Here is a 23,763-nt window from a genome sequence, read left to right as displayed (position 1 = left end):
ACCTCGTGACCCTCTCCCCTGACTTCGCAGTGGCACTGACACCTGGGCAAATCATCAGTGCTCCGGAGGAACGGGCTAGAGGACCACGAACGATGGCAGCGCTCGATCCCTTTTCCCTCTCGAGGCTTCACTGTTCCGTGTTTTCAGTGGGGCATCCTTCTGATTTTTACATCTGTACAGCATAAACAAAAGAAGTCACAGCATTAATTACTTAGCGCTCTGCACATTTGCCAAGCCCCACTGTGTGAGTGGCTTGGTTGGTGTCCCTTCCCTTTACTCTTAGTTTTATAGATAGCTGCCGTGTTTTGTGAAATCTCTTCCTAGGCATTATCAACCCAAAAGTGCATTCCTTTTAAAATTTAGCACTTCGTGTCCAGGCACATGCTTCCAGAGGACACACGGCATTCTGATTCCTGAAATCACAGAGGACGTGAAGGGAGCTGAAAATTAAACCTTTGTAGAGAGCAAATTCTGTCCCGTGATGCTTTGCGAAGGGCAGAAGGTTAACGGGCAAGAGGGGGCCTGATGGCTTGCAGAGTGTTGCCTTTGATTCGCTCAGTGTGACATCAACCTTGCAGCCTCTTGTAGCTACAAAAGGATCTGCAGTTCTGTGATGACATATCACGAGACAATTCTCATTGGGACAGGAATGTGGTTCGGTGTGTTGGGGTTTGGAGACTGGGGTATGGGGGTTGTAGCCGTGTGTATTTTCTCTACCTTTAAGTTACAGGCTCTAGCTCAGTGTTCACACAGGGAAGTACCCAGTGTCACTTCTTCGTGAATATTGCAAAACCGTTTGCTTCTCATGTTTCATTCCTTTCAGCTTTCTTTTTTTAACCAAATAGACCTACTGAGATCAAAGATGTGTTTGCTCATTGAACCTAGAAACCATGAAAGCATACAAGGGAGCAAGCAAATAAGCACTCCTATCAATACATTAACATGTAAAACACTAATCACAACATCAAAGACTCTTAAAAACTTGCTAGAAACAATTACAACTTGTTCCTATAATCATTACAGTTTGTACATTTATAAGAGGATTGTCTCCAAACTACCCTGGGCCTTTGAAAGCTGAAACACCGGAAAGAGGGAATTTGCAGGCTATCAACGCAACCTGCACACCAGGCTCTGATTATATTCCTTTCCCGTCCATAATTGCTGGTCACAGACCCATCAATTTTCTAACTCGAAATATCTGTGTTATTCTGGCAGGATCATCTTAACTAAAAGAAAAGTGAAAATTCCCTTGGCTGTGTCAGTATAACATATCAAAATAGATTATAGTGAGTCTGTTTACAACTCCCTACATTCAGAACACAAGTAGGAAAGAGTTTCTGGTGCACAGGTCCCACTGTGAGGATCACGTTTCTAGTGGGCAGTAATAATGGATCTTCATTGTGGGGATACATCAGGAAAGAACAGTGAAAATAGCCCTCCTCCGACATGATCCCAAACCACTGTATTTGTACCTGGGATTATTTTAGGAATAATAATTCTGAACTAAAATTATAATTTCATAGTCACTTTAGTTGAGTGCTTTAACTTAAACATTGGACACAATTTTGTCTTTGTATTAGGGTTGCCTGTCCTTTAAGCCCTTTTCAGTAATCAAGTTCTGGGTAATTTTCAGAAGATTGTTAATTATCAGTCAATTAACTAATAATGCATGCATCAAGTCTAACCATGTATAGCTTTCTACATTGGTAGCCACTATTTTTAAGTACTCTTTAAGTCCTGTCTTTTCGAGCACTCAGGTCCTCTCTAATGGTGCAACAAATTATAGACATGTCTCCCACTTATTATCATTGCTTTTCTTATAATTGATTATTAATATGTTCTAGAAAAGCAGATGCAAGAAGTTAGCTATTTCTCTTCCCTATCCCATCAACTATCTATTTATTTTGAGTTGGGAGTATGTCTTCTTAATTCTCTGCCTTTGGCCAGGCAAGCTCTTTGCACAAAAAGAAAGGGAGAAAAAAAAATATTGATTGATGGCTTGGTTAAATGATGACTAGTTGTCAGCCCATTGTAATGGATGGATCATGCTGCCAAATGATGAATGGCATGAATTGCTTATACTGTCGTGGTTTCTTATTTGCTTGTTTGGTTAGGTTTGTTTGTTTGTTTTCTTTTTGGCTACATGAGGTTATCTGCCACTGTTTAATTTGTAAGACTTGGGTAACTGACCTGCAAAATATCCGGTATTGCATCATTTTCTTTTTCTCCTGTAAGGTAACAGATATGCATCTCCATTTTACAAAAGATAAATAAAAGATTTAGGTAGGTAATTTGTGTATTTTTGTCATAAAGCTAACATTCGTGTAACATAATGTCTAGCGGTACACACTAAAGACTACCGTCTCTGCATGAACCTGTATGACAGCTCCTGTTTTCTTCATTTTGCATGTGTGAGATTTAGAGAGACCTCAATTGCCTCCAGTAATGGAACCTAATAATGGAGGCAAAATTTAATCCAGGTCCTGGCAACTCCAAACCCCGTTTTCTTTGTACAATGTCACCCTACCTTTCTCTATCCAACCGTTCCATCATGAGTTCCCTCAAAACAGCCAGAACCTTATGCCTAAGATTCATAAAGAACATATTTTAAAGTATAATGTTTTTCCCCAAATATTCTGTAGAATCCTACAATTGAGAAAGAGTCTATGACCAAATGCTTGTTGCCTGCTATACTATGTCTTGAAAACTCACCATATATGTTTGGTTGATTACTGCAGTCATGTCAAATGTATTTTCATTTTCTCCTCTCAAGGAGTGCCTCTTGAAGGACTGTGGGTCCTGGTATCATTTGAGTCATGGAAAATTGAGACTCTGCTTCTCTCTCCCAGTGTCTGTCAGTCTGTTCTTGTGTGTGGAGTGTGTGGTGTACACATGTTTGTGCACACATATATGTGAATAGTATGTGTCCAGTATGCTCTGAGGAGGTGGAATAGAAGGCACACTCTTCTTGTATAGCTTAGACTTCGGGGATATCCTGGACTTTAGAGACAGCCTGATTCAGTTGCCCAGACTCTATCTCCAATATGCTTCTGTCTTCTAACTTCCTTTCCTTGTGTAAGAAGCTAACAGGTGGATAGCTCCAGAACTGTTCTGTGAGCACGAGCACAGTAATACCAAAGAAAAACAGCAACCTTGAGTTTTGAACCAGGGATTCACTGTGACTCTCCGAACTATCCCTTCACAAAGGAGGATGAAGAGAATTAGCCTGACATGAGCCAGTGGGGTCAAAAGAATAGTTTCTTAAATACAAGCTTGGAGTTGCTACCACAGCATTGGCCCTCCTGTGGCAGCTTCCAGGTACCTGGATATACTGATCACCAGTGCCAAATCCCTTTGAGCTTTCACTGAGGAAAAAGCACAGGTTCCTGATGACATGACCGTGCTCCTTATTTATTTTCTGGCCAAACACACACACTACTTGCAAATTCTATGTCAATACCATTACCACAGGACGCAACTATCTCAGAGCATATCAGCAAATACAAAATATAAATTTTGTATGTGTAGCATTTTGTATAAATGGTTTAACTGGGAGAATTTGTAATGTGTTTTTTTATAGGATAAAAATAGGTTTCTTACTGTTACTATTTATGACTCAAAATTACTTAAAATAATATTAAATAGGGCTAAGGACAAAAATAAATAAAGCTTTTATCTTCTAGAGATCCATAAAATAAGTATTTAAAATCTTCATTTTGTCACGTAGGGATATTTGACAAGCTGGTATCATTCTGTTTAGTCAAAGTAGAAAATAAAACAGTTTCTGGCATTAACATTCCTAATCTGATGTGTTTTTCCTGCCTCAACTATTCCATGTCCTTCTAGAAAGTACTTAGGCCATCTAGACAGTTAAGGTCTAGATGTTTTGGTCATTTGTTGCCATTATTCTTAACAGACCCCAGATAATTATTTCTTTCTTGGGGCAGCATAGTCAACAGCTCCGTACTGGAGGAGAGCGCATGCATAGGCCAGCACTGCTAAAAGTCCGCCTTTGAGTGATGTGCATCTGTTCTTTACTTTCTACAGAGTAGGAAGCATGGTTCCTTTTTCATGCATAAAAACAACAAAACAAAACAAACAAAGAAAACCTTAGTTCACTATTCTGAGTGTTCAAGGCTAAACCTTTAGGTTCTTCCACATGGGGTTTTTTGAATCAGCTCGGTTTCAATGTTAATTTTCATGAAGTTATGTCTAAATAACTCACCCACCAGGTCTCTGTACTAAGTCAGCAATGTCAAGCAGAAGAGTAAAAACTGTCAAGTAGCCCTAATTACTACAGATTACATATGTAAACATGGAATCATTGCAAAAGGAACCCACATGTAGTCACTTCTCCTCTCTAAATATTGGTTTTCTTAGACTTCTATGAATATAGGGTCCCAATGGCTTCTTGGTGGAATTTTTAATGATGAGACACCTAGATACAAGCCTGTATGTATTATGACAGCCGTAATATTCCTGTTTACCATCTATCCAAGCCTGCCCTTTGGGTCAAAAAAGTATGAATTGATAGACAATGGCACCAGCCTTAATATTGATGTGTAAGAATACATGGCCATCTGTTATAATTAATAGGGAAAAATTTCATAGGTCTCACTTGGTAGCACTGAATCTATTTAACTAGCTTTATAAATGTCATACACTCAAATACCTGAAGCCTTGCCTTATTAAAACATTGGCTTGGTTGTTAATAGAGTACATGCTTTTTTGTTTTTAATATTTCCTTATTTATTTATGCTCTTACTTATATATTTATTTGTGTGTGTGGTGGGGGAGTCATGTAACATGGCACTTATGTGAAGGTCAGAGGACAACATTCAGGAATTGATTCGCTCCTTTTGATTTTTAGATACCAACAACTGAACTTCAGTATTTGAGTTTTCTGGCAAGCTTCCTTAGCAGCTGAACCATGTCGTTTACTCAATACTTTTAAAACGAGAATTCTATATAAATATTAGTATGATTATTAATGTGATGATAATACTAATTATAGCTGTCATCAATCATTAAGCTATTTTTCCTCTATGCACTAGTCTCATTGTTTTCATGTTACCATTTATTGTTCTAACATACGCCTGATTTAAACAGAACTATTCTATCCTGCAGAGGAGAAACTGAGGTTCAGACACATGAAATTGACTGATACAAACAGCTCCTGTGATATGAAGCTAGTATTCCATCTCAAGACTCATTCCAGGACTATTTAAAAAATTGGCCTTGCTTTTGAAGCCACCATTTACTGGGCCAAGGCTATTCATTATTTCTCTTCTTTGAGCAATTACATACATGTTTGTCAGTGAAGTGTTTGTCCTTTCTTTGGCTTGTTTTTAAAGAGGAAGCACTCTAAAACAGGGGCCACTCAGTTTATATCACTTGTTACTTCTAAGGCTGCAACAATTAAAATCACGTAGAAGCTAACTGTGTAACCACCTTCAAAGTTCTAACTTTGTATTTATTTAGTCATGTAATTAATAAATTAAGACATTATTGATTGTCTCCTGTGTTCAAGCCCCTACTCTAAACTGATAGAATAATGAGAGAAATGCTAATATGATCTAACTTGGGTGAGAAACTTTCTGCACCCTGACTAAAGTGATCAAGCTTTAAAATCACATATCTTTTATTGTCAAGACTGATTTACCTTAAAACAGAGGATCTGCTGAAGTTTATTAGAACTTTGATACAAGAGCTTTGTCCATCATGATAGCCAATTTTCAAAGTAGTCTGCCAGCTAATGCTTACAGAATTTACCCAGAGGGTCTAGTAGCATACAAATAATAAACTAATTTAAAAAGAAAACAGTGCTCATCTTTAAACATGTATTTAAATAGTCAGTAAATTAATAAAAAATGTATGAATGTCATCTCATTTTACTGTATTCTTGAAAGAGAGTGAGTGCCTGAACCAAATATTTAGCAGTGGGAATTATAAAATCATAAGACGATTAAGTTAGCTAGTCTTAGAATTCCAATATTGCTTTTTAAATGACTTCAGGATATAGGAGGTACTAAGGTTATTATCTGTTATCTGGAATACAGTGGAATTGTACAACTGGATAATAACCAAACAAACTGACACAATGTAAAATTACATTATCAGTGTGTTAAAACAAAATTGCGCCCTAAAGGAGTCCACATGCCAGCTCAGAGCTGCAGTGTAATTATGCTTAACTCTGATAATTAAAATACAACGGAGATCAACAGAATCATTTTCATTAAGAAAATTATTAATGATGGTGGTATAACAGTAATTGATTGCAGAGCACCACAGGATAACGTGATGCTGAAAACCCAACGTTTCATGATCGTCTGAGGCTTTTTCTGGTTATGTTCCGTTAAAATGAGAAATATATTTTGAGGTGTGAGCAGTTTATTATGCCTGCTCTAAGAATCAGTGATTGGAAAAATGACTGCTTTAGAAAATCACAGTTTTGATTCAAATGGTCATTTCAGAGAGGTTGGGAGGGTCAAGACAAGCAGCCCCAATAGTGATAGAGTTATTGTTAACAGAGCTTTCTGTTGCAAATTGCAAAATGGCAGCAGATTCAGCAAATACTGGACCTTCTGTTGTTTCCATTTCTTACTGTGCATTTGCTGTTTTTACAACTGTGTTAATGGTTTACTAGTATTGTGCTGACCTGAGTCTGCTAACACATAACACATAGTCATTATTAATTTATGCTATGTATGTAAAAATATATTTGTTTTCATACAAATGTCATGGTGAGGTTTTAAAGTGAAATACTGGTAAATAGGCCAGTATTATATTGTTAATTATCTGAATGAGTGAGGTGTGCCAGCATGTGTTAGGAGAAAATATTTTAAGCCACCCTGAATCCATATATGAGTGTAACTTGTGTCTCTTGGAGGTAGAAACTAAGTTAGACGGTTGGCGAATGATAAGAACTATGGATATATCAGTGTTATGTGTATAAAATGAGAAATGAAGAGCAGGGTCTTTTGAGAGGTGATTCGCTATCATTCAGGGATGTTGGCCTGTCATTCAAACGGATGATAATGCTGAAAGCTACCCCTGAAGAATCATTGTCAGCTAAACCGAGGGACAACTCCTAAGAGCAAAAATTTTCAGACTAAGACAGTTTAAATACCTTTTAAAACATCATACTGAACAGATAAAATTGTTGAATTATAATTCTTTCTAGATGAGAAAAGCAAGAATATATGGTTTTGTATCTACTATAATTAGAGTAGCATTAAAAATTGTATGCACAGGAAACATAGTGAAATAAAATTGCACCAAATTGTGAAAGCACTTCGGTAAAGGAGCAATTTGTGGACATTATTTGAATCTACTTAGGTTCCATATTAGAGATGGAACCGAAAGCTGAAGGCATGCTAGGCAAAAGCTCAAACAAACAACCGCACTCTGAGCTTTTGCTCTCTCTTAAAAACAAACTTCTCTTCTTAGAACACTTTCCTCAGACAATTTAAGAAAAGTGCTTGCATATTCAAATCACTCTGTTAACCCATTCTCACATTCACCCATTCATCCATTCGTTCGTTCACTCATTCATCATACTGCACTCTGGGGATCAAATCTATACCTGCACACACACTGGGAACCTGTTGTACCACTAAGTTAAAGTGATACAACACATTCTTCTTATATAACCCAAAATGTAGAATAAGGAATCTTTGTTTTATTCACAAAATCTTTACCCCCAGAGAAAAATCTGTAAATTTCCTGTCAATATAACTAAACTTTCTTAATATACTTATGAACGCCTTAAAGCTTTATTCATAGGATAATTTTCTAAATTAAATAAAAACAATTGAACACACACTTTCTCCATAATATGGTTACTTCAATAGGGATACAAATGAGTGGAAAACAAGCCTCAGCTTAACAAACTCACTGATATCTTTGTTAATCAGATATATTCAAACGTTTAAATACAGGCTTCAGTCTGTAGCTCATAGTCAAGGCAAGGTTCATGAAGGGTGTGAAATTTATTTTTGTTTTGGTTTCGAAAGCTAAGTATCAGTTCTAGAAATGGGGTGAGGATATTTAACGGGTGTGAATCTGTGAGACTCAGAGCATGGCATGCTCACAGTACAATTTTGTAAGAGAAGGGAACTTATGAATGAAAACAGTGATAAGTAAATCAACTTTTTCACCATTCACTTGAATGATGCTAAGAGTCCTTGATTGTCAAGTCAGGGTAGAGCTGATCATCCAGGAACATCCATAATCAAAATGAGAGTTTAGCCAGATAACCGTGTGGGAAATAAGCTTCTATCCACATTCATTTAAACACAGTGCCCTGACAGAAAAAATGGTGGTGTAGTCACATACTTCTAGCAGGTAATAAACCAGCTTCCTTATTCTACTTGTTACCTGACTCTATTTTCCTGTCCTTATTCGCAGGTCAGCTGGCTTGGATCACATGGATCCATCATTCTAAACACTCTCATCCACCACTTAGTTCTCTCTTCAGACCTTTATCAGCCTGACAACACTGCTAGCTGCTCACTGTTCAAACCAACTTACTCCTGGCTAGACCCAACAGACAGATGATTACTACTTGTGAGTGCTTGGAATAGCACTGTCTTAGCTACTTTTCTCATTCCGGTGACCAAATACCTGACAAAATGCATGTTAGGGGAGGATATATCGTTATTGAGAAGCTGCTGTCAGTGTGTTAGGGAAGTGATGGTGTGCGTGTGAGGTGCCTGGTCACATTGCACCCAAAGTCGAGAAGCTGTTGCTCCTAGGCCTTTGTCATTTTTTCTCTCTGTATCCGTAGCCTAAGGGATAGTGCCAAGCACAGCTCTGCCACTCTTTAAACATCTCTTACTGTGTTCTCTTAGATGTGCCCAAAGGTGTGTGTCCTAGATGATTCTAAATCTAGTCAAGATCATAATGAACTTAACCATCGCAAGCACGTCATAAACAAAGAGCCCTCTCCAAAGGTGTGCTCAGGAGAAAACAAAAGACCCACCACAGCTACCGCCACCTATGAAAGAACTGTAGCAGTAGTTCTGGTTAGGTTCCTGTTGTATTTTATCAGAGTAAATGTGAGGCCTCGATGGATGACTATAACTTAGCATTTTGGATTTATTTTTCTAATTAATCTCCAAAGTGACTTTTCCCCCTAGATTTTCACTTCCTCACATACATAGCATCAACTCTGAGATAAGTGCTCTGTATCTTGTTTCATGGAGATTGGAAATGGGTATTGCATGGAAACCTCTAATGGCTCTCCATTATAATTAAAGTGAATCTAAGTATGATAGTGCACAGGGTTAAATGTGGCCCACTAAACCGTTTATGCACTTAACATTTTATTAGAACATATTTGTGAAAATTTGTTTTTACATTGTCTATGGCCGTTCTTTTTACTATAACATTAGATTTGAATTGTTAGAGAAACTAGATTGCAAAGCCTAAAATTATTAATTTGCTCATTTACAGAAAAGAGAACAATCCGTTTGCTTTTTGCCAATCTCTTAACAAAAGTTGCACAAGTTATGACCTTAACCCTACTAGCTACATGTGACCCACGCCTGTACCTCTGTTGTTTGATTTTCCCTGCTATTGTCTAGCTCCCCTAATCCAGTGGCATAAATACTCTGCTTCTGATTGAAAATACTTTCAGGGTCTCAAGAGACTTCACACTGATCTGGACCTACCTTTTTCTTTTCCCGGCTTCTTATGACTCTCATCTAATCACTAGCACTGTCAAAATGTCTCCATCCTCAAGGCTACAGCTGGAGATGAACTCAAAGCTGAGGAGAACATTAGAGTCAGTCCCATCTCTCTCATATTTATCTTTATATTTGACATTTTTACAATATATTTATTTATGTATTTTATGGATATGAGTGCTCTGTCTGCATCCATGCTTGCATGTCAGAAGGAAGCATCAAGTTCCATTACAGATGGTTGTGAAATACCATGTGGTTGTGGGTAATTGAAATCAGAACCTCTGGAAGAATAGCCAGTGCTCTTAACTGTTGAGCCATGTCTCCAGTTTCATATTTGATATTTTAATGTTAGTCTCATAATGACTTTAATATCAAGAGTGTGCTTTAAATAGTTCACGGCACAGAGTATCTGCTCAATGCACACATGTGAAATAATATAGAACTGATGTTTGCATTTAGTAATATCCTCAAAACTTTGGTCGATTTTCTGAAATGTATTCAAATTTCACTTCTTTGTTGTCCTTTAATTTTAAGCATCATATTTATAATTAACACAAGTTGTTTTTTTTTTTTTTTTACTTCTGTGCTCATTTTCTAGCTCTCTGCCTTTACATAGATATCACTTCATCTCTCTCTGAAGGTAAGATATGGAGGATATATGGAACTTTTATGTCTTGCGTCATTTCTTCCTTTAATCTTCCCAGTCTTGTTTTTGTATTTAATGCTGATGTTTCTCTCACATTTTTATCATACTCACAGAGATGTTTGTTTTGCTTCTGAAGGTTAGTAAACTCAAGGGCGAGCTGACTTAAGGCAGGCAAGACTTAGCACCTGTTGGTTTTGCATAGGATCAGAGGATAATAACTGTGGCAATCCGCTTCTCAAACTGCAGTCCTTTTAAAAATAATGTTTTTGTTAATTATTTAGAAATTCCATATAATCTATTTTGGGCATATTCACTCCACCAGTTCTTCCCATGTCAACCCTCTCTGCCCTTACCTCACTACTCCCCCAACTGTGAATTTTCTTATCCTCCACTGAGTCCAGTTTGTGCTATCCAACCATTCTTGGGAGCAAGGTCAGCCTTGGAGTCGTAGTCTTTTAAAAAGCTGATTCTTCGTCTCCCAGTAGCTGTCAAATGCCAATAGTTTCTCGGATAGTGGTAGGTTTTACACCCACCTCTCCTGCCTCCATTCATGCTAGAATTTTAATTGGCATGAGTTTGTAAAAAAAAAAAAAAAAAGTCTTGTGCTTGCTGTTGCAGTCACCCTGAGTTCATATATGTAATGTCTGGGCTGTTTGTAATTGTTCTTTGTTTGGAAGTGATCTTCCTCATATATAAGTAACCCCCTTGCATAAACCTATCCCAGGAAACAGAGCCTGTCTATACCACTTCTCCAAAGAGTGATCCTCTGTCTTCTAATGGTGTTTCAGGCAGTGCCACTTTGCTTAATGGCAAATGTTGGGTGACAGGTGTTTCTAGCTTCATTGCTTGCCCTGAATTTCGCAGTCCTTGGAATCTTCACCCATAGATCTTGCTGTGAGGCGAATACACATGCTTTTTTATTTTATTTATTATTTTTTTAGCTCTTTCTATTCAGGTGCTTGGATTTTTACCTTCCCGTGTTCTATTCCTTTACTTATCTCTTAATTTTTTTTTCTAAGTTCCGGTGTTTTGTCCTTAGTCATTGTGGACATCATTCTCTCATCTGTTTCTTCTTACCATTTTTGCTCTCTTTTTTCTTTTATTGTCACTGTAGCAAAAGGGAGGATTAAATGCATATATCCCATTGATCATCCTTCCAGGAAGTCCTCCTTGTTGCTTTTTCTGTGGGTGCTCTTGGGAAGCGCTATACTCATGAGTCCCTCAGTTTTCATGTCTCCTCTCCCAAGAGCCATCTTTCCAACTCCACTGAAGTGAGCTCTCACAGGTCTCCTGCAGTCTATTTGTTGGCAATTTTTAATTCCAATGTGTTTGATTTAGTCATTCTTCTCGATGCCCAGAGACAAGTACATCCATCATTGTCCATTCAATAACTAAATGATATCTAGAGTCTTCTTTCATTAGTTTCTTCCTAGAGTATCTCATTTATATGCTCTAAAATTATTTCTTCTTTTATATTATAATTGCATCATTTCCTCCTTCCTCCCTCCAAATCCATCCATGTTTTATTTAATTTACCTCTTCTTGTTTTATTTCTAACTTTTAAATTAATTTCCTTTACCTTCATTTAGCACATCTACTATAGACTTCAGTCCCACCTATGTATTTAAAATTCCTCAAATGCACCTTCCTTGATGATCTGTCTTGTACATCATATTCTGAATATGTTACTTATGCTGACAAGTGCTGCTCAAGGTGTGTGAGCATTGCTGCCTTTCAGGGTCGCCGTGGCCTCAAGCATGATAACAGTATTTCAGAGATAGTGACTCAGTTTTTACCTCTACCTATCCATAAGTGCCACATAATATACCTATTAAATTTAAATTATTATTTAAGGTATTTATAATTAATCTTCAAAAAAAATTAATTCTGGTAACACTTGATATAGCACTAGCAATTACTAATGTGGGAGTCATGTGAAAATCCACTGTGCACATTGCAATTTCTTTCATGTCTAGAAAATGTTTTCAGAGTGAAGTTTTAGAAGTGCTAGGAATCCCACACACATAGCATATATTGTGCTATGTCAGTCAGTGCACATATATGAAGTAATTTGAAAAACAAACAGGATATTCATATATAGAAATCCTCACCCAGCAACCGTGACAAAGCACTGATTCTCTCATACTAAATGCCTTCTGGAAACTGTTTACTGCAAAGCAAGAACTATGACTTTTGATTTCTTCTCTTTGTGATAAAAAGAGCCAGCCAGCTATCAAGTCTTTGCTCTGATACCCACATCAAAAGTTTTTACATTACTGTTGATGTTTTAAGTCAATCCTGCTGTTGATGTTTATTTGCAAACTCAAAGAGTCAGCTTATATGTCACGACATGCAGTAGTGGCTTGGAGAAAATACATCCTCATTTGTCTGACGTCGTTAGAACAGTCAGACAGCATGGAGCCCAACCAAGACAGCATTCTGTGATGTAGCAAGCATGAATATCCCAACCAAAGCAATGGCTCAAGGACGCAAACGTTCATATGAGTAGATGGACCACATCTGTTTACATGGCTCTTTGTGTTTTCCATCGATATCCACTTGGAATAAATGATCCAAACCCAGCCTTTCTTTGAAAATTTAGTGTTTGCCATCATTATCTGGTATTCCTTGTCAATAATGTTTTTCTAGAATGATGTACCCTTCATATCATCCTTCAAGGAAAAAAATTTTCTTATTAACTTCATAGAAATTTATTAGGTTTATGTAGTAAAGAGAGTAAGACGTCTTAATGAATTTAATCAGATGAGTAAATTAGCAGTTTGCTTTTCCAGCCCCCCCAGAGATGAATAATTTTCTTATAAAAAATATGAACAATGATATTGGAGCCTTTTTATGAAAGAATTAGTTTTAAATGAATGTGAAATCTTCCACACACCACACACCTCCTGCTATGATGAGGTTTTCTTTTCTTTTTTTTTTTTTTTTCAATGCAGTTTATTCAGGAACCTTGAACAATCATCTGACCCTGGGGAAAGCCAGCCCACAGCTTAAATAGCCTCTGGGTAGCCAACCCCAGGGTGCCACGTGGGCAATGCAGATAGGTCCACATACATGGAAGCAAGCCAGATCCTCAGCCTTAGCCAAATGTGGAGTTGTTTGTGACAGAGAGCACTCACCATCGGGAAGGTGGAAGGCAGAAACCAGCTCCATCTTTAAGGCACGGCATTACGCAGCTCGATGAGGTTTTCTTAACTATCAATTTTGTTCTTATTATTTTTATTAACTAGTTGAGAGTTTTATATGTGACAGTAATGTGTTTTGTTAAAATGTGTCCTTCATCCCTTTCTCTTTAATTTCTTCCACACATCCCACCACTTTCCCCTCCCACCTTTATGTGTTCTCATTTAAATCTACTAAAGCTCACTTAGTGACAGCAGTATGAGCATCAACGTGCAGGACCAGTCACTGGACCACAGGCAGTACCCAGACCCAAATCCAAAGATCACTAGCTCTCTCTCCTGCAGAAGCTATAAGTGGTGGCCAATAGCACCTTAACTAGGGCTGGGAGTGCATGAACCGTTAACATCCACACTGGGATTTTGTCTGCAATGGCCTTGTACAAATCTTATGCATGTAATCACAGCTGTCCTTGGTCCATGAATGCAACGTTCCTGCCTGGCTATCAAACACTGGAAACAGTCATCCACTACCTTCAACAATGATCCCAGAGCCTTGACTTTGATATGTGACATTGATATCCCATTTAGAGTTGAACATGCTTCAGTACCTTATTCTCTGTAAACTGACCAGTTTGATATATAAATAATTTCAAAGGAGACATCTATGATCAATGTTGAGAGCTACACTAATCTATGGCTATAAAGGTAAATATTTAGGGGATGAGATAATACAGTGTCTGTTTTAAAGCAGTAATAGTATTGGGTTCTTCCTGGGGCTCATCACATAGCTCATCACAGTTTCTAAGCCCTGTTACTGGTACCAGACATGAATTTCTTCTTATGGAGAGCTAATCCAATCTAAAATAGGTTTCTCCCAAATTATTTATGCTAGTTGCACTAATGGGCATAGTTTGCCAATGCAATCATTATTCTGTAGCTCATAGGGCTGACAGACATTTATGTTGTGATGGTTGCAGATGTGTTTTCCCTCCCAGTAACCTACACAGCACCTTCTTGCAGTATAAAAGCTACCCAGTAGAACTGAAGCTCCCCAATCACTATCAGTTTGAGTTCTTCATGTACTACGTGCTTTCTTCAGTAATAGGATCTTTTCAATATTTATGAACTACAACCAATATTAATGACAGTAGCTTGTACTCTTGGAACTCTGTTTTTAGTTTAATGGCCTATGGATATTATCCCTTATTATAGGTTAGCTGCCTTTAAACTTTTTTTTTTTACATGTGTATTTTAAGTATCGACATCTAGATTAAACTGTGACTGTTTTTTGAGGAATTTTTTTGTTTTGTAATTATTTTTATTTTAGAAAATCTTTTATGTCATAGCTTTGAACTTTGACAGTGATATAGTTTTAAAAGAACAAGTATCTACTCTCATTAGGAAGAAATGGATGTGTTTAATAAAATGCAGAAATAACTTGATTAATTATATATAGGCAATGTATATTTGTATGCATGTCTATATAGTTCACATATGTGAAGTTGTACATGCATAGGTTGATATCTGGTGTTCTTGTTGAAACACGATCATCCACTGAACTGAACTCAGCACTCATTGATCAACTAGACTAGTGGGCCAGAGAGCCCTAGTGGTCCACCTGTCTCTTCTCTCAAAGAGCTAAGACTAGAGCTCTGTCCTCCCATAGCTAGCTACCTTTTTCTGTGGCTGCTGGGATTATGAACTCAAGTCATCAAGTTTGTATGACAGGCACTTTACTAACTGAGCAATCTCTGCCACCCTTACTTTTGTTTTATTCATGGCTTTGTTTTACATTTTTCATGATAGAGGGAAATGATCCCAGGACCAAAAGGAGACTAGCATTCCAATACTCACTAAACTTTACACCAACCCTATGGCTCTTGGCATACATTTCAAGGTAACTATCTTGAAATATATTCAAATAGTCATCTTTACAGACATACAGAAATGAATCAAAAATGATAAAACAACAAAAAATAAAATATATAAAAAAACAAGAAATACCCAACCAACTGCTTAATGGTATTTGAGATCTCCCGTTCTACAACTGAGTTGAAACTACTCACCAGATAGAGAATCTGTTTACTATCCCTAGTATGCTCAAGGTACAAGTCACTTAGTTGATACTAGGATTTAGTTTTTTCCATATTGAAATGCTCCCTTCTTTAAAATTTCCTAATAGTTAACCAGAAGTCTGCTGTTAACTCACTAGAACCATGGTACCTCTGGTCTCAGTGTTCCCAAATCCATAACCACATTTTAAAAAGATCCCAGGTGGTCTCAAGCCATTAATTTAACTTTGGGAAGCCAAGTTATTGTGATTACTGACATTACTTTAAAGGAAGACTACTCTGAACTTACTACAGTTAACCTTTAGCTACTGGTGCAGTGTCTATCAAGTTGAGACTTGTGAATTAATTTGCATGTCAGAGACAAGTAACAATCTCAGTTATAGCATAAGAATGCCATTAAGAGAAAATAAGAGCACTGAAAATACTCCCCTCCTTTGTCTTTAGATAGACAACAGCTTGAGTGCTGTATTGTTTTTCTGTCCCTCATTCGTCATTCCTCCAAATGGAATTGTAGAAAAGAATATGCCACTGTGCTCTACCAGGAGCATTTATTGCTCTTTTCCTCTTCTCTCCTACACCTATTAATTTATATTGGGCATTAAACTGTAATGCTGCTTTTTTTTTCATGGTAAAATGGCCCTGCATGTATGCTTTTAAATCAACTTGTTATTTTGCAAAACAAAATGCTAAATAATTACTAAGGGAAAATACAGACCCATGACCCCTGATACTCTCAGAAGGCTCGTCTCTGTCATCCTCCCTGCAAAGCAAAAAGAGAGAGAAAAAAAAGGAAAAGAAAACACCAAATCTGCTGAGCCACACATTTCAAGTTGTCGACAACCCTAGCCACTAGAAAACAGAAGAAAATATATATGCTCTCTGTCCTGTCAAAAGGCTTTCGCCTTATCTTGAGAGACTGTCAGGGCAGGAACATCAGTGAATGGACAGGAGTCTATTAAATTAATAAGCTGCTGGATGGTGTCTGGAGAGTTATGATGCTCTATAAATCCAGTTTGATCATGGTGGACGGGGTTTAAATCTGCCGACTTCTAATACACATCCAGTTCCTGGATTGGATTTGAGGTTTTGTGCCAGAGACGCAAGAGATAGTCCTACAGTGTATGAATTAAGATTTATCTTCTCCCTCTTCTATCCCTTTTCCCCCTTATACTACTTACAAAAATGAAAGCACCTTAGGGATCCTAGCAAATGTTACTGCCAGAAATGAAAGAACTGTTGTCAAGGTGAAAGCGTGACCTAGAAGCCTAAAATCAAACCTTGGCGTTCTACTCAAGCAGCCCCATCAGAATGAGTGTGAAAGGTCTGTGCAGACGGAAGGATGCCTGAACTTATCTATAACCTGTTTTATAGTGATGCCTGTCAAATTCTACTCGTCTATATTTATGACAGAAAGAAAACTAATGGTGTCAGATCTGCCCTATAGTAATAAAAAAATGCATCAGGAAATATTCTCACCCCTTTAAATAAAGGCCTCAGATACAGCTCTTACTATGATAGAAAGCTTATTCAAGTTTTTACCTTTCAGCCATTGAAAGCCAAAGACTCATATTTTATTACACAAATTCTCAAGTAAACTATTAATTTTAGGAGAAGAACAACTTATTTATATGTCATGACAAATAAAAAAAGAAATGTATTCAAAAATCATAAAATGCTCCCTGTTAAATAGGTTTATTGCACTGAGTGTAACATTTCAAGCAGGAGCAAGTTTTTAATTACATGTTTATTTCCTCTCTATACAATTGTTCTTATAAATTTAGAGATTACTTTCTTACTCTATATTCATGTTTGAAAGTTTGTAGTAACAGGCAGAGCTTTGCTCTACCTAATATTAAATACCTATTCTACGTTATTTTTATGTCATTGTTTCCACACTTTATTGTAGAGTTGTCCTGCTCAGTCTCTGTGTCATAGCATATTAAAACATTATAGGAGCAGGGTGGGCTGTATGGAAGAAGAGGGCACAACCGCAGCTAATACTCACTGCAGACAATTAAGGGTCTTGGACATCGAGTCATTTAATACTAATAAATACTCAGTGAAAGCAATATGATTATCTTCGCTTTGTTATGGGCTCCTTGAGCTTTCTGGAGCTTAAAACTTATTTAAGGGGACCAATAGCTCAGTAGATAAGACACCTGCTGCTCTTATTGAGGACTGGAGTTTAGTTTCCAGCACGCATGTCGGGCTGCCCTCAATTACCTGTAATACAAGCTCCAAGCTCTCCAATGCCCCCTTCTGGCCGCTATGGACACCTGCACTCAGAGACAAACAAATAATTACGAATAGTATAAATCTTCAAAGGAAAAAGATGTATTCACATCACAGAACTGACAAATGAAACTACTCACCTCAGTCCCATCTCTGCTGTTTTATTCATTTATTCCGTCTTTATGTATTTTTCACTCCTTCATTCATGTGATACTTAACTACATTTTTATAGGCACTGTATTGACCAACATATCACTGGGCTCATTAACTTGCATGGGGTGTCAAAATTAATGATGAACCGAGTCACAGGTTTGTAGGTTTTGCTTGCCGTTTTTGAATTTGTTTTTGCTTTTACATAGAACAAACTTAGAAGAGAAAAGAAACAGTGTGTGAGTGAAATTCTTGTCTTGTGAAACTCTGTCTTGGAGTTTCTTCTTTGTCCTCTTAAAACTATTGACTTTTTACATGAAAAGTAATTTGGGATGTTTTCTTCTGACTTGACAGTATATTTCTAAATGTAAAATTCTATCTGGTAATGCCAATCAATACACTGCCCATCTCTAGAGATTAAGTGGATATTTTGCTAATTACCTCATATGCCACAATCTTAAATCACATCTATGCCACTCATTAATAACACAAACACTGAATTATGTGCCTAGTCATGAAATGCTTCAGGAAAGAGATGTGCCCACATGGCACCATACAGACCTGTGAACAGAGAGGAGGCCAAGAGTGTAGAGCTTTGACTTAATGAAACTGTCTGCTTCTAATCTCCAGGTTCACTCTTAAAGGCTGTGCCAGTAGAGGAACCTCAGCTACTCTTAAAAGCAGGAAGTGTATCATGATGGTCTTTGCTTCTGTTGCAATGCTAACAGTTCTTGATGACAACAATATTGTAAAGTTTAGCAGGGTTCTGATCTAGTCGATATTCTATAAACAGCATCTTCCTCCAAGAATGTATTTGTATTCTAACTCCGGAATACAGAAACTGGATACTGCGATAGTCCTAGCAACAGGGAGGGTTCACAACCGATAGCTGAACCCTAATAAGAAGGACATAGAAATATTTGTTCAATGAATAAAGAAATGGTTTGCCTCACTTGTTCTCACTTTTGCTTCTAATTGTTTGAAATCAAAGTAGATAGAATAGACTGAATTGGGAAGCAATAAAGCAGATAACAACTTAGAGTTAATAGAAGCATATTCCAGAATGAGTTACGCTGATAACTTCCTTGTTAACATTTGCCTGTTTTTATGAGGTTTTATGCTATCATGTAGCAGCACCACTTCCTGTCCTACTGAAATTTCAGTCATGCCAGAAAGAGTTTTATCAGAAGCAAGCATGGTTTACATGTAGCCTTCCAAATGCAGTTGAACCATGCAAATCCAAAAGGGAAAAAATTTGTGTAGTACTTGTTCTAGAGAAAAGGCATATTTTTCTTCTTCCATGGCTACTGTGCAAGAGGTCTACATTTTTCTGGATGAAGAAACAGGGAAGATATTTTGTTTAAGCTTATAGAGTTAGTGTTAGGTAGGGTGAATATTTAGACTTGGTTTTGTCCAAAACTCATTAAAATATAAAAGAATGGTTATTCTTCCCCATACATATCACACTATACTTTGATATGTCTGTTTAATTAATTAAGTAAACATTTCAGCCTATATAGGTTTCACCTCACAAATAAATATTTGAGAAATACTAAGAGGCGGGTGAATTTCTATCTATATAAAATAAATTTTCAGAAAGATTCTCAATGCAGCAAATTATAGTATCCTATGTCTATAAAGTCAATATTAGTATGTATTAAAAATAATTCTTAAGCATGAAATTAAAATATAAAATATATCTATCTAGCCCAGAATTCCTTTCCATTCTAAACAACAAAAATCTTACTTTGATTGAGACAAATAGTTTGTGTGTGTGTTTAAGCTTCCTATAGATGAAATGATATGTTTTGTGGCTTCTTTTGGTGAAAATGGTGTTTTGGGAATAGATGCGTATAGTTTTGTGTTCAGTAAAGTTATTCTTTTTCTTGCTGACTGGTACTTCTGCTGACTACTATTTCCTTTGACTCCCTTACCACCATTAGATTGGTTTTCCCCAGTTGAAATTTTGTTTTCTTCTTCTCCTCTTCCTCCTCCTCTTCTTCTTCCTCCTTCTTCTGCTTTTTCTTCATATCTGCATAAATGGATTCCCAAAAGAAAAAAAAGTGAATCTTTATTGAGAGAATCTGAAAATCTTTGTTAAGCTATGGTATCAGAACAGGGCTTTTTCTTTTTTCATTCTTTTTTTCATTCTGACAGAAAAAGAATGATTCAAGGCACAGTCCTTGGCTTCTGTAGTTCACTAACCTTTGTTATCCCAATCATTCTGTAGGATTTGAAACAAACAGCTACCATGGTAGATTGTTAGGTGTCTTCACCATATCATACATTTCTTCACCACCTAACAAAATGGCTTGAAATAAAAGCAATTTAAATGTTTCATGATCTTGGTGTTGAATAATATTGTATGTGAATACATATATGATAAATGTTAAATTATTCTGGTATGTGAATACCCGTAGCTCCTTCTTTTGTCTGGTCTTTATTTCTCTTTGTCTTATTAATTGCTTTTCACAACACAACACACACACACACACACACACACACACACAAACTCTCTTAAAAGGACTTTGGAAACCTTTCATGGAAACAGCCAACACTATGGAAAATATCAGCATTATTATTTCAGCTAATAGGCATTTGAAGCCATGAAAAGAGTAACTAAGAAGAAAAATGAATGGCCAAGAGGTAAAACAATTATGTAAAGGAGAAATAATGGGTAATAGTAACCAGGGTTCTGAGAACAGGAATAAAACACACCAGGAGGAGATAGATCTTAAGGGGATGTGGTACACTCAGACTTAATTAGAGTCTAGAAATGGACACTACCAGATGATATCAGATGGCCCTGGAAACTCCTTTCAGAAACTAAGGCCCCAAGAACCGCCTGAGAATACAGTTTAGTCTGCGTCTTGCAGCAGCGTCTGAACCTTTGCTAGAGAAATACATTTTTGAGAAACTCCTCAACTCTCAAATTGCTCATACATGAAAAAGAAAAAGAACAAATACAACAGTATTAAGAAATGAAAAATCACATGGTTAACAGCAATTGGCTGCTTTGCCCTAACCTTCAACTCGGAGTGTATGGTGAACTAATGCTCCTGATGTGTTAGTTGAAACAAAAGCTCAGCAATGTTGGAACGGAAGCACATGAGACACGAGGGAGTGAATTGGTTGTCGGGCCAGCCAAAAGTCCTCTGGTATTAAAGCATGGGCATTTGCTTTAAAAGGCTAAAATAAATAAGTGATTCCTTTTACTCTAAAAGTACAGTGTCAGAGCATAAAACAATCACATCTAATAACAATTTTCAGCAAAATATACCAGCCAGAAGGGACTTTATAAATGTTTATACATCACAAAATATCCAAAATATCTTTCAATTTTGAATTAAAGAATAGTTCAAACAAAGTGTGGTTTCAAATCTTCAAAGAAAAACAGTTCTACAAAACACTGTCCTTGGGACAAAATATGTGAGTCATTTGAGAGTAGAGATAATTTCTCCAATTAAAATATTGAAGTATAACTTAGGAATTTACTTACCAAGTTACTAGGGAGCACATATGTTTGTGGATGGGGGGGATATTTTAGTAAAGGATACAAAAAGAAAGCCATGCACACAAGAAGAATTCATTTTCTGCAGTTTTTCTTGGAATAAGGGTTAAATAGCCACCAGCACTCATTAGGAAACTGTCTTGGAATGGAAAATATGTCTTGCTTTATCCTGATATTAACAAAGGGTCGGAAAGGAAGATAAACTCTTTCCAAATTCTCTACGTTGTTCTTAGTATTAAATTATTCCATAAGTAATCAGCTAGTCTTTGAAAACTTCCTTGAATAATCTGGGAACTTCCATACAATTGTTGATGGATCTAAGACATCATCCCCAGCGGCCTAAAGAGCTGTGACTCTGCTAGAGAGAATGATGATGCTCACTGCTTAGACCGCTAGTGATATCCCATAGCCCCTCTATCACACTGGCTATGGAGGAAAAGCTCGTCAGCCTCCACAGTGCCGTGTTTCCTCCTCCAGTACTGGAGCTCACAACCTTGTAAGGCAGCCAGAAGTGACACACTTTCTCCTTCTGCACAAAAACTCTGCCAACAATAGAATAAAATGGTGATGCTGAAGAATGGATCCCTGTTGCACCCAGAACTTAAAGCATGACACCAAAGATGAAATGAGGGATACATTTATTAGAAGAGTATTTTTAAAACCTGCATTTATTTATGTGTATATATAAATGCATATATATATATATACACACACACATACATAACGGGACTAAATTGGAAAACTATATATGTGCAGACAAGCACTTTAAGGCTTATTGTTAGTAGTTAAATTTGTTCATTGTAAAAATGGAAAAGTAATCTCCTGGTATCGCCATGCCCCCTAGCTCCACATTAAAGTACTGTTTTAATATTGACTAATCAAATAGTTATTGGGTATCCCTGTAAGCAATAGTAACTTTCAATAAATCTTTGCTGGTATTATATAGCATTTCACATCATAGATTTAAATTTGAGACCAAATATAACGTCACAGAAAGTGAATACAAGAATTGATAAGGAATGTGAAATAGTTGTTAGAGACACATTATGGTGAAAAAGGAGAATGCACCCTGTTCGTTCCCAACGCTAGGAACAGTCTGGCTCCTAAGTAAGAGGTAGCTGAACCAGGGAAAGAAGGTACTTTATGCTCTGGGTTGACAAAAAGCAAAGGCAAAAACAAACAAAAGCTTTAAATGCCAAATACAGTGATTTGGCAATAAATATCTAGGATTTAGAAGGTTTTAAACAAAACTTAGTAAATCTGTGAGTTCCTTAATAATCTTGAAAACCCCAAGAAATTGGTTACAAATTTTGCTTGTTGGCAACACAGATTATAAGTAAACACAGTGATAAAGGACAAGGGATAAAAACAGAAAGGTGTCATAACAGCTGCAAGGCTTGCTTATGGGCATGGAATCTGTGCTCGGGTTTTCTAGGAGGTGACTGTGAGTACTGTCTGTGCAAATCTCTCACCCTAAGGACTCATATGTCTCTCTAATAGGTGTTCTGGGTACTATAACATTCCTGACAGAGGATAGAATCTGTGAATTTCACCTGCCCCAAATAAAGGAGTTATCGCACCGCATCTCCCCCTGCTCCGTTGGTAGTATAGTCTCCATAGAAGCTCAGGGGAAGTGGGGAGTCCATCTTTACCCACCGCGCCCCTTGTTCCAAAATCCATGTGTGGTTCTCTGATTTTTTTCAAGGCTGGACTGAAGTTTTATCAAGGAGAGCTTTGTGCTGTAAAGACTGCAGTGTTAGAGCAAGCTGCAAGGAGCAGCTTCGAGGCAAGGCTTCCAGCTCTGTCACCACGCATGAAGAATTCTCTGTTTAATGTACTGTAATGCAGTATTCAATGGGGACACGTTTAATTGAGTTTTACACAACCCAGTTGGGAGTAGCGCTGCAAGGTAGGTGATGTCTAGGTTTTTAATCTTCCACTCCGGAGAGGCTTGTTGACGGAGAGTTTCTTTCTCTTTGTAAGGAGGGGGAAAAAAAGAAGCATGAGAAATGATACATCCGTGGATAAAACCAATTGGCAATCCCCAAAGGAATGAGGGCGATAAGGCGAATCCAGTACTTGTATGAAATAAAAGAACCCAACTGTTCATTTAAATGAGAAACAACACACAGGATGGAGGAGGCAGAGAGGCTGAGCATCCGGTGGGCAGGGAGGAGCCTCAGAGACCCGCTGAAACAGGAGGAAGGAAGCACCCAGGCTTTCTAGGTGGCTTTTCGAGGAGACACTGACTAGTGTTCATTTTAAAGGAAAATGAGAGGGGAGGGAGGGTCAATTTTTACATTAGAAACAGTGACTAACGTGA

The 23,763-nt window shown here is 37.3% G+C and overlaps 1 protein-coding gene and 1 long non-coding RNA gene across 3 annotated transcripts in view; one reads left to right on the top strand and one right to left on the bottom strand.

Moving 5' to 3' along the window:
* The window catches only part of Zfpm2 (zinc finger protein, FOG family member 2), a 453,160-nt gene that overhangs the window by 305,991 nt on the left and 123,406 nt on the right, over positions 1-23,763 (top strand). The gene's annotated exons all lie outside the window — the stretch shown is intronic.
* LOC132655833 (uncharacterized) lies at positions 44-18,074 on the bottom strand. Its single transcript, XR_009593713.1, has 3 exons — positions 17,920-18,074; positions 17,771-17,823; positions 44-172 (listed from the first exon to the last, which is right to left on the bottom strand). It is a non-coding gene; the product is annotated as an uncharacterized LOC132655833 (long non-coding RNA).

This window comes from Meriones unguiculatus, chromosome 8 (assembly GCF_030254825.1).
Source record: "Meriones unguiculatus strain TT.TT164.6M chromosome 8, Bangor_MerUng_6.1, whole genome shotgun sequence".
Classification (NCBI taxonomy): Eukaryota; Metazoa; Chordata; class Mammalia; order Rodentia; family Muridae; genus Meriones; species Meriones unguiculatus.
Note: the sequence above shows the minus strand (reverse complement) of the source record. Positions and strands in the feature narration are given on the sequence as shown.